Genomic DNA, 14,772 nt, shown 5'->3' with positions numbered 1-14,772 from the left:
AATGCATTCTTCAGAAACACTTAGCTAGATGCTTTTATTATTACTATTGATTTCTTTCATTCTTTTATCTTTTAAAGTCTAGAGCACCCCTTACTAGAACATAGATATCGACACCAATTTTATCCAGAAAACTTGTACTGTAGTGCCAATATTCATAGTTATTACTTAATATTTAAAATTTACCATTCAGACAGTAGTTTTTTTAAGACAATGTTTAATAAACAGTATAGTAAATTTATTTTTTATCATAATAATTATTATTACTATGCAACATTCAGGAAGATTGATAAGCCCTAGACCTTGTTTGTATAGATGAGTATATGCTTACTTTCTACTTTAAATTTTTTTAAAATTGGAGTTCAATTGCTTTGTAATGTGTGTTATTTCTGCTCTATAGTGTGAATCAGCTCTAAGCATACATATGTCCCCTCCATTTTGAGCCTCCCTCCCACCCCTCTAGATCATCACAGAGCATTGAGCTGAGCTCCCTGTGCCATACAGCAGCTTATCACTAGTTATCTATTTCACACCTGGTACTTGCAGTACTTTTTGATCAATCTAAATTTTTGCAAGAGAAAGTATTACATCTGGATGGAGATGGAAATTAAAAGGAAGCTTGATTTGAAGTTTGAAGTTATTTATACTTATGACTCTTCTGTAAAGGCTATTGCTCCTTTTTAAAATTTTTTTCAACAATTCTAGCATTTATTTATCTTTTTTTTAATTGAAACAGAATACTTTAAATTCTCTACTTTATAGTTTTCGGAAGTTTCACATACATGATTTCATATAATTCCATAGTAACCTTTTTCCCCTCTGTCCTTGTATTGGCCTTCCATTCTTCCTTATCCCCACTGGTAACTAGTTTGTTCTCTATGCCTGTGAGTATGTTTCCTTTTTTTTTTTTGTCATTAGTTCCCTGGTGGCTCAGATGGTAAAGAATCTGCCTGCAATGCAGGAGACCCAGGTTTGATCCCTAGGTTGGGAAGATCCCCTCAAGATGGGAATGGCAACCCATTTCAGTATTTTTGCCTGGAGAATTCCTTGGACAAAAGATCCTGGGAAGCCACAGTCCATGGAGTTGCAAAGAGTTGGACATGACTGAGTGACTAGCACACTAGTTTATTGTATTTTTTAGACTTCACATATAGGTGATATCATACACTATTTATTTTTCTCTAACTTATGCCACTTAGCATAAGGCTCTGCATTTCCATGCTTGTTGCTGCAAGTGGCAAAATTTTGTTGCTTTTTACAGCTAAATAGTATTCCATTGTGTGTATGCATATGTATGTATACACAGCACCTTAATCCATTCATCTGTTGATGAACACACATTCTTCCATATCTTGGCAATTGTAAACCATGCTGCTATGAACAGTAGGGTGCAGGTATCTTTTTAAATTAGCGTGTTTGTGTGTTTATTTTTTGGATACATACCCAGGAGTAGAATTTTTGGGTCATATGGTAATTCTAGTTTTAGTTTTTTGAGAAACCTCCATACTGTTTTCCACAGTCACTGCACTGATTTACATTCTCACAAATAGATGGTCTAATACAGGGGAAAACTTTCTTCTTTTAACCTTCTGATGTTATTGTATTATTGTTCTTGCTGATGTTGTTGTTACTATCACTATTATTATTATCATTACTTTCTACAGCATCCTGAGCTCTTTGTTTTGAAAATCCTAGTGCCTGGAAAAATGATCCCTCCTGTGTATAATTAGTGTTTGCAGCCTAGGAATATAAGGTTAGGTTTGAGGCTTTATAGAGAAGGAAATGGCAACCCACTCCATTGTTCTTGCCTGGAGAATCCCATGGACTGGGGAGTCTGGCAGGCTGCAGTCCAAAGTGTCACAGAGTGTTGGACATGACTAAGTAACAAAACAAAACAATTAGGCTTTATGAAAATTTTGAGAATTTCTGGATATACTAGGAATAACAGCTTTATGAGAGCCCTGAAGTTGCGCGTTAAGAAGTGTGAACAAGAACTGGAAAACGTGGTTTGTCTCTTTTCATGTACAGTCACCTCAAATTTGTTTTATAGATTATTGAAGCCTTTTAGTGCCTAAATAACTTTTCTGATGTCCTACCTTAGGTTGCTATGAATTTGGACAAAACACTTTTTTCCCTCATCAGTGGCATTCTTAGCTAAAACAAAGAGGGAAAACTTAAAAGAACCACCTGCTTATTGAATGGGACTGTAGGTACAGAGAGCTGGTCCTTGTGATACCAACACCATATAAAATGGTCAAATTGCCTAATATCTTTGTGCCTCACTCCTCTCTTATTAAATTGGCTAATCATAATAATGATAGTAGTGAGGCAGGATGTAGATTCCCCACCCCCACCAGGGTAAAGCAATTGTACATTCATTCCCTATGGACTGAAACTAAGTGAAAATAATAGCAGGCCAATTAAGGGAGGAGGCTGGGCCCTGCCCAGACCACATACTTCTCATTCCCAAAGTCAGGAGACCTCCCTGACCACATGTGCACAGAAAGGCTCCTTGGAGGTCAAAGGGGGAGTGATGTCAAGAGATGCTCCATCCATACACTTTTATGGTAGGATCCATTTTGGCTAAGATATGTGTGTGCACACATGGAAGTATCCTGATACTGAGATATACCAATATGAGCTGTGAAAAACGCAAATCAAAATGATTGGCCAAAGGAAAACTGGATAAATGCTCCATATAAGCAATTTAACTGCCATGAGGATATGACTCAAGGTCTCTCCCTCTGAGTCTGCCTGTGTGTCTATCTACACATCCTACATTCTTTTTCCTCTTAATAAATACTTTACTCACTTCACTACTTCTGTCTTTGCAAAAATTCTTTTCTATAAAGTTGAAGGGCCAGGGCCATTGTCACTGATCACTGGTCCAATCATCTGGTGTTTTCACCACTGCAACCCAGCCCTGTCTCTGGTTAGGAACCCAGGTCCAACTCCAAGCCATTTCAGGCAGAGGCCACTCAAGATCAGTAGTAGCAGTAATTTGTAAGCTTGTTGTTATAATTCCATACTTAGGCTGATTATTCTCATGCCTGTTACATAGTAAATGACATTTACGTGTCTGCCCCTAGACAAAATTTGAATGAAAATTAAAGAAGAAAGTGTTAGTCACTAAGTGAATCTTTGCGAAGCCATGAACTATAGCCTACCAGGCTTCTCTGTTCATGGAATTCTCTAAACAAAAATACTGGAGTGAGTTGCTATTTCCTTCTCCAGGGGATCTTCCCGACCCAGGGATCAAATCCGGGTCTCCAGCATTGCAGGTGGATTGTTTACAGCTCAGCCATCAGGGAATGAATTCTATACAATTTTATGTGTTGCTTAAACTAGCAAGATGACAGAATTTCTCTTGATGATGTCTAGACAAGGGCTCTCTACCTTATCATTTAGGGATAACCTTTCCCTTCTCTATAACTTTAAGGGGACCAGCTGTGCTTAGATTGAACAGTAATCCTTGTCTTGTTACTTATATCTGATATCTAAGACTTTAAAAACTAAACACATGTTCTGGTAAAGGCAGTTCAGCAAGCAACAGGCTCATGGCAGAAGCCACATAAAGTCAGTATCAGCAAGTTATTTTCTAGATGCAGTATTCTTAAACTTTAGGCAGGAGGGCTTTTATTGGAGGCCAGATGAAGGGACTGAGATGTTACAGCTTTATCAGAAAGAGAAGGCAAGCAATAACAATTCTCCAGGGCCTTTAGTGCAAAGTCTTTGTGTCTTCAAACCTAAGGCTCACTGCTACAGTGCAGTCAGACACCCATTTGATGACATGAAGAGCAACCAAAAGTAATGTCATATGTTGTCAAGTACACAGCAGAAAAAGAAAAAAGATGGACATATATTTTTTGTTTTAGGATAATTAATGGAAGTGCATAAATTGTCAATATGCAGATCAGTTAATTAGGAAATGAAACATTAAAACCACAGACATGCTCCCTGTCTCTCTTTACAATCACTCTCTGACTGGTAAGTAACACTCTTCTGCAATTCTATAAGAATCTCAAAATAAAAAGTTAAATAAGAGGTACATGACAAATACCTTTTTAAAGTAAAGTTTGCCAAAATTATTATCAGAAAAATTAAACCTAAAGTCAAATATTACTAATACTGATAAAAGAGGTCATGACCTGATACAAGGAGCAATTCATCCTAAATTTAAAAGCTGTCATCCTTGCATGCTTAACCGTGCAGACTCAAAACAAATGATAAAGACTGACATAATTATCAATATATTCACAAAACCAAAGCTACATAATTTCCTGCATTTAACTTATTTTGGAAATAGAGATTATTTTTGTTCACTTGTTTCTTTTTATTGTTATCATTATTTTGAGTGGGGAGTGCTAACTTTTCACTGTTATAAATCACTAGTACTAAAATTTCTATGACTTATAGATGAACAATAAAATGTCAAAGTTATTATTTGAATTTTTCAAGGGCACTTTAAATAGTTAAAGTTGATTACTATTTTCTACTCATTATAAGTAGGAAAAATTAGCACTGCTCATTCTATATTATCTATGACCAGTAGTAATGATTTCAGAATATATCATTCTGGAATGTTGCCTAATTTGTAATAGTACTTACATAGACACAATCCCGGAGAAGGCAATGGCAAGCCACTCCAGTTCTCTTGCCTAGAAAATCCCATGGATGGAGGAACCTGGTAGGCTGCAGTCCTTGGGGTCGCTAAGGGTCAGACAAGACTGAGCGACTTAACTTTCACTTTTCACTTTCACACATTGGAGAAGGAAATGGCAACCCACTCCAGTGTTCTTGCCTGGAGAATCCCAGGGATGGGGGAGCCTGGTGGGCTTCCGTCTATGGGGTCGCACAGAGTCGGACACGACTGAAGTGACTTACCAGCAGCAGCAGCAGCAGACACAATCCAGTAAGAATGTTACTTAACCTTTTGATCCTGCAAATGTTGTTTAATCTGTTCAACTCCATTCAATTTTCTTGAAACTACTTGAAGATATTCAGAAAGCAAAGATCATGGCATCTGGTCCCATCACTTCATGGGAAATAGATGGAAAAACAGTGGAAACAGTGTCAGACTTTGTTTTTTTGGGCTCCAAAATCACTGCAGATGCTGATTGCAGCCATGAAATTAAAAGACGCTTGCTCCTTGGAAGGAAAGTTATGACCAACCTTGATAGTATATTAAAAAGCAGAGACATTACTTTGCCGACCAAGGTCCGTCTAGTCAAGGCAATGGTTTTTCCCGTGGTCATGTATGGATGTGAGAGTTGGACTGTGAAGAAAGCTGATCGCCGAAGAATCGATGCTTTTGAACTGTGGTGTTGGAGAAGACTCTTGAGAGTCCCTTATACTGCAAGGAGATCCAACCAGTCCATTCTAAAGGAGATCAATCCTGGATGTTCATTGGAGGGACTGATGCTAAAGCTGAAGCTCCAATACTTTGGCCACCTCATGAGACGAGTTGACTCACTGGAAAAGACTCTGATGCTGGGAAAGGTTGGGGGCGGGAGGAGAAGGGGACGACGGAGAATGAGATGGCTGGATGGCATCACCGACTCTGTGGACATGAGTTTGAGTGTACTCCGGGAGTTGGTGATGGACAGGGAGGCCTGGCGTGCTGTGATTCATGGGGTCGCGGAGAGTCGGACACGACTGAGCGACTGAACTGAACTGAACTGAACTGAACTGAACTTGAAGATATTCCTATAATGTGAAACTTTTAAAGAACTACATATGATTTGATAAGTTTAGAACACATATTAAGGACTAAATTGTCTTATCTGTCTAGCTAGTAAACCTACCCATCAATCATCTACCTATTGTTAATCTATTATCTATCTACAATTTACCCATAAAATCTCCTATGCCTTGATAAGTATAAATATAGCTATAGCTTTTTTTTAGAATGGTAGATATATCTATTTAAAAAGGTCTCTGGCCAATTATATCTCCTTCGGGAGTAATTTTTTTTTATTTTGCCCTATTTCCAGCTTTAGTAAATATTGTCAAAATATTTGTATTTTTTACAAATCTAGCTACATGTAAGCTTTTATAAATGAAGTAAAATGTTAGGTTAATTCATTACTGGAGGGATTTTGCAAAAATGGAGGCCATATTGTAATTCTTAGATGGTTGAGAGAGGTAACAAATATTTTCATTGGCGTATGAGGACATAATTTGATCTATTTTACATATAGTTGCTAAATTATGTACAAAAATTGTATGGACCTAAAAGAAGCAGAAGATATTAAGAAGAGGTGACAAGGATACACAGAAAAACTATGCAAAAAAGATCTTCATGACCCAGATAACCACAATGGTTTGATCACTCACCTAGAACCAGACATCCTGAAATGCGAAGACAAATGGGCCTTAGGAAGCATCACTATGAACAAAGCTAGTGGAGGTGATAGAATTCAAGTGACACTATTTCAAATCCTAAAAGATGATGCTGTCAAAGTGCTGCACTCAATATGCCAACAAATTTGGAAAACTCAGAAGTTGCCACAGGGCTGGAAAAGGTCAGTTTTCATTCCAATCGCAAAGAAAAGCCATGCCAAAGAATACTCAAACTACTGCATAATTGCACTCATCTCACATGCTAGAAAAGTAATGCTCAAAATTCTCCAAGCCAGGCTTCAACAGTACATGAACCATGAACTTCCAGATGTTCAAGTTGGATTTAGAAAAGGCAGAGGAACCATAGATCAAATTACCAACATCCAATGTTGGATCATAGAAAAAGAGAGTTCCAGAAAAATATCTTCTCTGCTTTATCGACTATGCCAAAGCTTTTGCCTGTGTGGATCACAAGAAACCATGGAAAATTCTTAAAGAGATGGGGATTCAGAATTCCTGACCTGCCTCCTGAGAAATCTGTATGTAGGTCAACAACGAACAGTTATAATTGGACATGGAACAACAGACTGATTCCAAACTGGGAAAGGAGTACATCAAGGCTGTATATTGTCACCCTGTTTATTTAACTTATATGTAGAGTACATCATGAGAAATGCTGGACTGGATGAAGCACCAGCTATAATCAAGATTACCAGGAGAAATATTAATAGCCTCAGATATGCAGATTACACAAGATTTATGGCAGAAAGCGAAGAAAAACTAAAGAGCTTCTTGATGAAAGTGAAAGAGAAGAGTGAAAATGTTGGCTTAAAACTCAACATTAGAAAACTAAGATCATGGCATCTGGTCCCATCACTTCATGGCAAATAGATGGGGAAACAATGGAAACAGTGACAGACTTTATTTTTTGGAGTTTCAAAATCACTGCAGATGGTGACTGTAGCCATGAAATTAAAAGATGCTTGCTCCTTGGAAGAAAAGCTATGACCAACCTAGAGAGCATATTAAAAAGCAGAGACATTACTTTGCCAACAAAGGTCCGTCTAGTCAGAGCTATAGTTTTTCCAATAGTCATAAATGGATGTGAGAGTTGGACCCTAATGAAAGCTGAGCGCCAAAGAAATGATGCTTTTGAACTGTGGTGTTGGAGGAGAGTCTTGAGAGTCCCATGGACAGAAAAGAGATACAACCAGTCCATCTTAGAGAAAATCAGTGCTGACTATTCAAGGGGAGGACTGATGCTGAAGTTGAAACTCCTATACTTTGGCCACCTGATGCAAAGAACTGACTCATTTGAAAAGATCCTGATGCTGGGAAAGATTGAAGGCTGGAGGAGAAGGGAATGACAGAGGATGAGATGGTTAGATGGCATCACCAACTCAATGGACATGAGTTTGAGCAAGCTCTGGGAGTCGGTGATGGACAAGGAAGCCTGGCGTGCCGCAGTCCATGGGGCTGCAAATAGTCGGACACAACTGAGCAACTGAACTGATGAGGACATACTTTGATCTATTTTACATATAGTTGCTGAATTATGAAGAAGAAGTTGTAAATAAAACTTTCTATAAAATAAATACTATATAAAGTGAGCATACAAATTGAAGTTTATTTGGGGAAATGCCGAAATATAAAAAGATGGTAAAGTAGGAAGACATCTCAAAGTCTCAAAATACATGTAAAAGTATTTCTATCTATTACTCTTCCTTTTATCTCTTTCTGTTACAGATTATTTATACTAACTCTTTTTTTCAAAAATATTGTATACTAACACATATGGACTCTAGAAAGATGGTGCTGGTGATATTATTTGCAGGGCAGCAATGGAGAAAGAGACATAGAGAAGAGACTTAGGGACATGTGAAGAGGGGAGGAGAGAGTGAGATATGGACAGAGTAACATGGAAACTTACATTATCATATGTAAAATACATAGCCAATGGGAATTTGCTCTTTATCTCAGGGAACTCGAACAGGGGCTCTGTATCAACCTAGAGGGGTTGGGTGGAGAGGGAGTTTGGTGGGAAGTTCAAGACAGATGGGACAAATTTATACCTACGGCTGATTCATGTGACGCTTGACGGAAAACAACAAAATTCTGTAAAGCAATTGTCCTTCAATTAAAAAAAAAATAAATTTTAAAATACCAACATATAACAAATTAGATATGCAAGAATAATACAATGAATAGATTTCAGAGTGGTAATTTAAAATAGTGCCAGAATACAGTACCAAACTTTTGACAAAACATGTTAAAGTTTATTTGAAAGTTTTGAAAAGAATAAACAACCCCAGGGTGATAAAAGGGCAAACAATATGCAAAAGTAAGAGTAAGCATAATATTCTTAGTGAAATAAGTCAGAGAAAGATAAATACTTAGGGTATGATATCACAAATATAATTTAAAAATAATATAAAGGAATATATATGCAAAACAGAAACAGATTCACAGATAAAGAAAATAAATTTGTGGTTACCAAAAGGTGTAGGGAAGAGGGGAGGGACAAATTAGGGGTATGGGATTAACAAATACAAGCTACTGAATATACAATAGATAAGCAACAAAGATAGAGTGTATAGCACTGGGAATTATAACCATTGTCTTGTGGTAAATTTTAATGGGCATAATCTGCAAAAATACTGAATCACTGTGCTGTACACATGAAACTAATATAATATTATATATCAACTATGCCTCAATAAAAGAAGTAAATCAAATGACAACAAGAGTTTTACTCAATATATCTAAAAATATCTAAAATTAAACTGATAAACTGTTATAAACACCTTTAAACAATTTAAGATGATCATTTAGAGTAGAAGAATGTAGTTCTTCTTCCACACAGAAGAGTTTAGTTAACTGTTATTACCATAGTCAAGAGTTTTGTTTAAACATGTGTGCACATGCTCAGTCACTGCAGTTATTTCCAACTCTTTGCAACTCTGTCGACTGTAGCCCGCTAGGCTCCTCTGTCCATGGGATTGTCCAGGCAAGAATACTGGAATGCGTTAAGCACAGTCATGACTTATCATACAAATGTAATCCACTTATAAAAGCAAGAAAAACATGTAAGACTCCTGAAGTGTTAGTCACTCAGTCATGTCTGACTTTTCAGAACCCCATGGACTGTATGCAGCCCACTAGGCTCCTTTGTCCATGGAATTCTCCAGACAAGAATACTGGAGTGAATTGCCTACAAGTTCCTTAATTTCCCCTAGAAGTTAACAATATGCATAAAGGATATTTAATACTTTTTATACCAAAATAATTGGTACTATAAATTGATTTCAAAACTTCATAGGCATATATTTTAAATTATTCCTATTATCATCTTACTTGAAATTGTGAAAAATCCAATTCAATTTCAATAAACAGTAATTTATAAGAAACTACACCAAACTTTCATATGTAATGATAAGCGGAAATAAGAAAAAAGTTAATGCAAAGTGAAAAAACTCAGGGTATACGAAAACAACAAATATATATATACATATACATATGTCTGTGTGTATATATATATATGATGGCAATTAATAAAACAAATATATTTGTTTTTTATGTTTCTTATATATGTTGTATATATATATATGTTTAGGTGTATATAGGAAAATGCGTGTACAGTGTTTTGTAGGTTTATGAGTATATACATTTAATGTTAAATTATATGCCACCCAAATAAAAGGCAAAGAAACATACTAATATGTAAACATACTTGTCTTAGTGATTTCAATTTATATTAATACATATTTTCAACTTTCTTTGTACATTCTTGACAAAACACTTTTTCTACAAAAATGATAATTGCTTATGTAATTAAAATACATAAAGTTAATGCACATGCAGAATTGTGGGCATAAAAAATTCCATGCTAAAATATGTTTCATTCTTACTGAATATTATTCTTTCACATGGCTCTAACTTCTATAATAATCTGAATAAGTAATAACAACCAGTTTTTAATAACCACATTTATAGTGTTTTATTCAGGACAAATACATCTATTAGTGATATTGAAATTAGAAAAATATTTCCCTAAGGAACCTCATAGGAAGCCCCCTCTCTAATTTCATTAATTGCATCCTTGAAAATCTTTGCATAAAAAGTGACAATTTTCATATAATTTTTAAAGTAATGTTCAGAATAGTGCACTGTCATCTTCCAATTTAATTCAGCAAAAGCAATTACAAGCTTGGCCAGTCTAGCAAAGTCCAAATACTTAGATAACTGATAGAGTTAATCCAGGGGTAGATGTATAAAGAGCATAATTGGTATATAAATACTATTTTAATGTAAATATGCCAGTAATACAAAATGAGATAAATTGGAAATTAGAATTTTTGCTTTAAACTGATGTAACCTTTGCCTGAATACCGTTCTCTTTCCCAATGGTCACCTTTCTTCGTGGTTTGCTGTGTGTGTCATTCTTGAAGTTTTCCATGCATTGATCGGGTTTAAACACTAAATACATATAGCAAGTGATTGCATTTAGCCTGAGGACTAAATTGTATTTTAAAATAAGCAGAAGTTACACTTTTATCACTTATATGACTGGTTGTCCAGATCTGCCCTACCTGTTCTTCAGCAATCATTACCTGACAGGTTCACATTGACCCAGAGACTATATATAAATATGTATTTATTATGCATAAGTAAGTGAGGATAAAAATTGGGCATGACTTTTTTCTCAGGAACGCATTCTTGTTTAATGAAAAATTAAACAAGAATACTCTTGAATCTGAAGGACGTTTTGCTCAAACCACCCAAACTTCATTAAAATCAGGTAGAACATCTGCTTCAATATTTCCTTTCCATAAAATACACTATTTGCAAATGTAAAGAAACCACACTGCTGCAACATTGTGAACAATTAGTAAAGGCTTCATAAATTTCACAAAATGTCATCTACCTATCCTGACAATAGAAAAATTCCGAAAAATCTTCACATTCTCATTGTTGCCAATACCATAATTAAGAGATAATGGAGCCTTTTCTAGAAATGAATTCCTTAGTCAGGGACCAAACTGATAGTTTATTAGCTGATTATAATAACCTTTATATCTTATAGAATATAAAAGCATTGTCCTTTTTTCTTTGTTGGTTTTATGAATATTTTATGAAGATAACTTAAGCAAGTATATATTTTACTCAGTACACACCTACAGGTGCTGTGAGAGGGACAATACAATTGCCTCAGTCTTCTAAAATTGACGCTATATTTGAATCTCTGTCAAAAATATACATTGCCAATGATAAGTAACGTTGTAACATAAATAGATGATGTTTGAGTAACAGTTTTTTTGTATTTCAGCATTTTTGTATTAAAACAAAACAAAACAATGTTTCTCAGTTGATTTCAACACACTGACCATGTTGGTTGCTAACAGAAAATATACTTGGGCAAATTTTGAGTTGAAGAATATACTCACTTTAAAATAAAATACATGGATAATAAGACATTTCTTTGAAATAAGCAAAAAGTGTGAATTCAATACTATATGACTAATTTGGAAGCTATGTAGAAAGCATTGGGTTGAGTGCATTTGAAACTTGCAGAAAAATACACAAAATGTATTTCACATTGAAATGTGCTGTGAGCATATATAGCCCCAAACCCATGATAGAACTGTGGAAATGGTGCAATGGCACTAAACTTTATTTTAGAGGTTATAAAGAGAAGAAAAATCACTTATTTTCATATTCTTAACAGATAAAGTTATGAATTCATCTCATCTGAACATGTTATCAAGTAATTAAGAGGAATAGCAAATGTAACCATTTTATTCAATAGAAAATTGTAGTCTGAATCATCTAAACATTATTCTAAAAAAACTCATGTCTTAATGTAGTGGTAAATATTATCAAATAGTACTGCACAATATTCTATTTTATGATAGTCAATTAAAGGTTTTCCATAAAATAATGAAAGCAGAATTCAGTGAGGTGGATAGTTAATTTAAGACTTCCAAATAAATTAAAAATAAGTTTTAAAAAACTTGCAAAAATTAACATAGAACATGTTGTGGTCCAGGCTTGGGTTGGAAAAGAATTTCCAGAATATGAGGCAGAATAAGAAGGAAATAAGTGTGTTAGCGTGGGAGACGCTGTCAGAACAGTGGGCCAGCTCAAGGGAGAACCGACGTTGAACAGAGGTCTGTAGTCCACTTTTGCCCAGGAAACAGGGAGTGGGATAGGGGTCCTGCGGGTCATTTGCTGATTGGATGAGGCATGTATACTGGGTGGGGGAAGAGTAAGGCAAATACCTTCTCCCTGTGTAGGGCAGAAGGGGAGACAGTTTATACTCCTCAGGAGGACCTGAAATCTGTTAATAATTACAACATAGGGGAGGGAAGGACAATAAGAATCTGGTTTTTCCGATCCTGCATTCCAAGACCCTCCTTGGTTTTATCAGCTTTGTACTCCTTGGCTCACTACAGAACAGTGCTGAAGGGCCTGAATCTTACGTAAATTGAGCACCATTGCTCTTAATATGAAACCAGTAATAACTGGTTATTAAACAAAGCAAGAGAGTTCCAGAAAAACAACTATTTCTGCTTCATTGACTATGCCAAAGCCTTTGACTGTGTGGATCACAATAAACTGTGGAAAATTCTGAAAGAGATGGGAATACCAGACCACCTGACCTGCCTCTTGAGAAACCTGTATGCAGGTCAGGAAGCAACAGTCAGAACTGTACATGGAACAACAGACTGGTTCCAAATAGGAAAAGGAGTACGTCAAGGTTGTATATTGTCACCCTTCTTATTTAACTTATATGCAGAGTACATCATGAGGAATGCTGGGCTGGAAGATGCACCAGCTGGAATCAAGATTGCCGGGAGAAATATGAATAACCTCAGATATGCAGATGACACCACCCTTATGGCAGAAAGTGAAGAGGAACTCAAAAACCTCTTGATGAAAGTGAAAGAGGAGAGTGAAAAGACTGGCTTGAAGCTCAACAATAGAAAACAAAGATCATGGCATCTGGTCCCATCACTTCATGGGAAATAGATGGGGAAACAGTGGAAACAGTGTCAGACTTTATTTTTGGGGGCTCCAAAATCACTGCAGATGCTGATTGCAGCCATGAAATTAAAAGACACTTACTCCTTGGAAGGAAAGTTATGACCAGCCTAGATAGCATATTAAAAAGCAGAGACATTACTTTGCCAAGAAAGGTCCGTCTAGTCAAGGCTATGGTTTTTCCAGTGTTCATGTATGGATGTGAGAGTTGGACTGTGAAGAAAACTGATTGCTGAAGAATTGATGCTTTTGATCTGTGGTGCTGGAGAAGACTCTTGAGAGTCCCTTGGACTGCAAGGAGATCCAACCAATCCATTCTGGAGGAGATCAATCCTGGGTGTTCATTGGAAGGACTGATGCTAAAGCTGAAACTCCAATACTTGGTCATCTCATGCGATGAGTTGACTCACTGGGAAAGACTGATGCTGGGAAGGATTGGGGGCAGGAGGAAAAGGGGACGACAGAGAATGAGATGGCTGGATGGCATCACCGACTCGATGGACATGAGTTTGAGTGAACTCTGGGAGTTGATGATGGACAGGGAGGCCTGGTGTGCTGTGATTCACAGGGTCGCAAAGAGTCAGACACGACTGAGCGACTGAACTGAACTGAACTGAACTGAACCTCAAAGGCCAAACCATTCAATCCTAAAGGAAATCACTCCTGAATATTTATTGGAAGGACTGATGCTGAAGCTGAAATTCCAATACTTTGGTCACCTGAAGTGAAGAACTGACTCATTTGAAAAGACCCTGATGCTGGGAAAGATTGAAGGCACGAGGAGAAGGGGACAACAGAGGACGAGATGGTTGGATGGCATCACTGACTCGATGGACATGAGTTTGAATAAGCTCCTGGAGTTGGTGATGGACAGAGAAGCTTGGTGTGCTGCAGTCCATAGGGTCACAAAAAGTCAGACACAACATAGGGACTGAACTGATCTGAACTGAACCTCAAAGACTCTATGAACAGAGAATTGACTACACAGAGTGTATTGCTACTGAGCTGCGAAGTGTTACCAATGACCCTCTGCTTCTTAGTGAAATTCAAAGTATAGATTTTATTTCCAAATTCTGATATGGTTTCAGATTTAGTTACCTTAGAAACGGCTTTTCTACCCTTGCCAGAAAATTGATCGTTTGTTTCCAGCTCAGAACAATTTAGACAATAACAGCATTTCTTTTGCCATATATTCATAGTTCAGAATTTCCACTACAAAATGCATTAGGGATATAAACTCTACATCATCAGTAGCTATGTACCACTGTTAATATAAAAGCCTACCTTTACTGAATGCATATTTGTGACTAGCACTGTCTTAAGGCTCTATATAGATAATATCATTCAATCCTCATAAGAAAAAGAAGACTATAAGGCTGAAAGACTTAAAGG

Source organism: Moschus berezovskii, chromosome 18, assembly GCF_049115385.1.
Source record: "Moschus berezovskii isolate FMDL1 chromosome 18, NW_MosBer_1.0, whole genome shotgun sequence".
Lineage (NCBI taxonomy): Eukaryota > Metazoa > Chordata > Mammalia > Artiodactyla > Moschidae > Moschus > Moschus berezovskii.
This window is presented reverse-complemented; position numbering follows the sequence as displayed.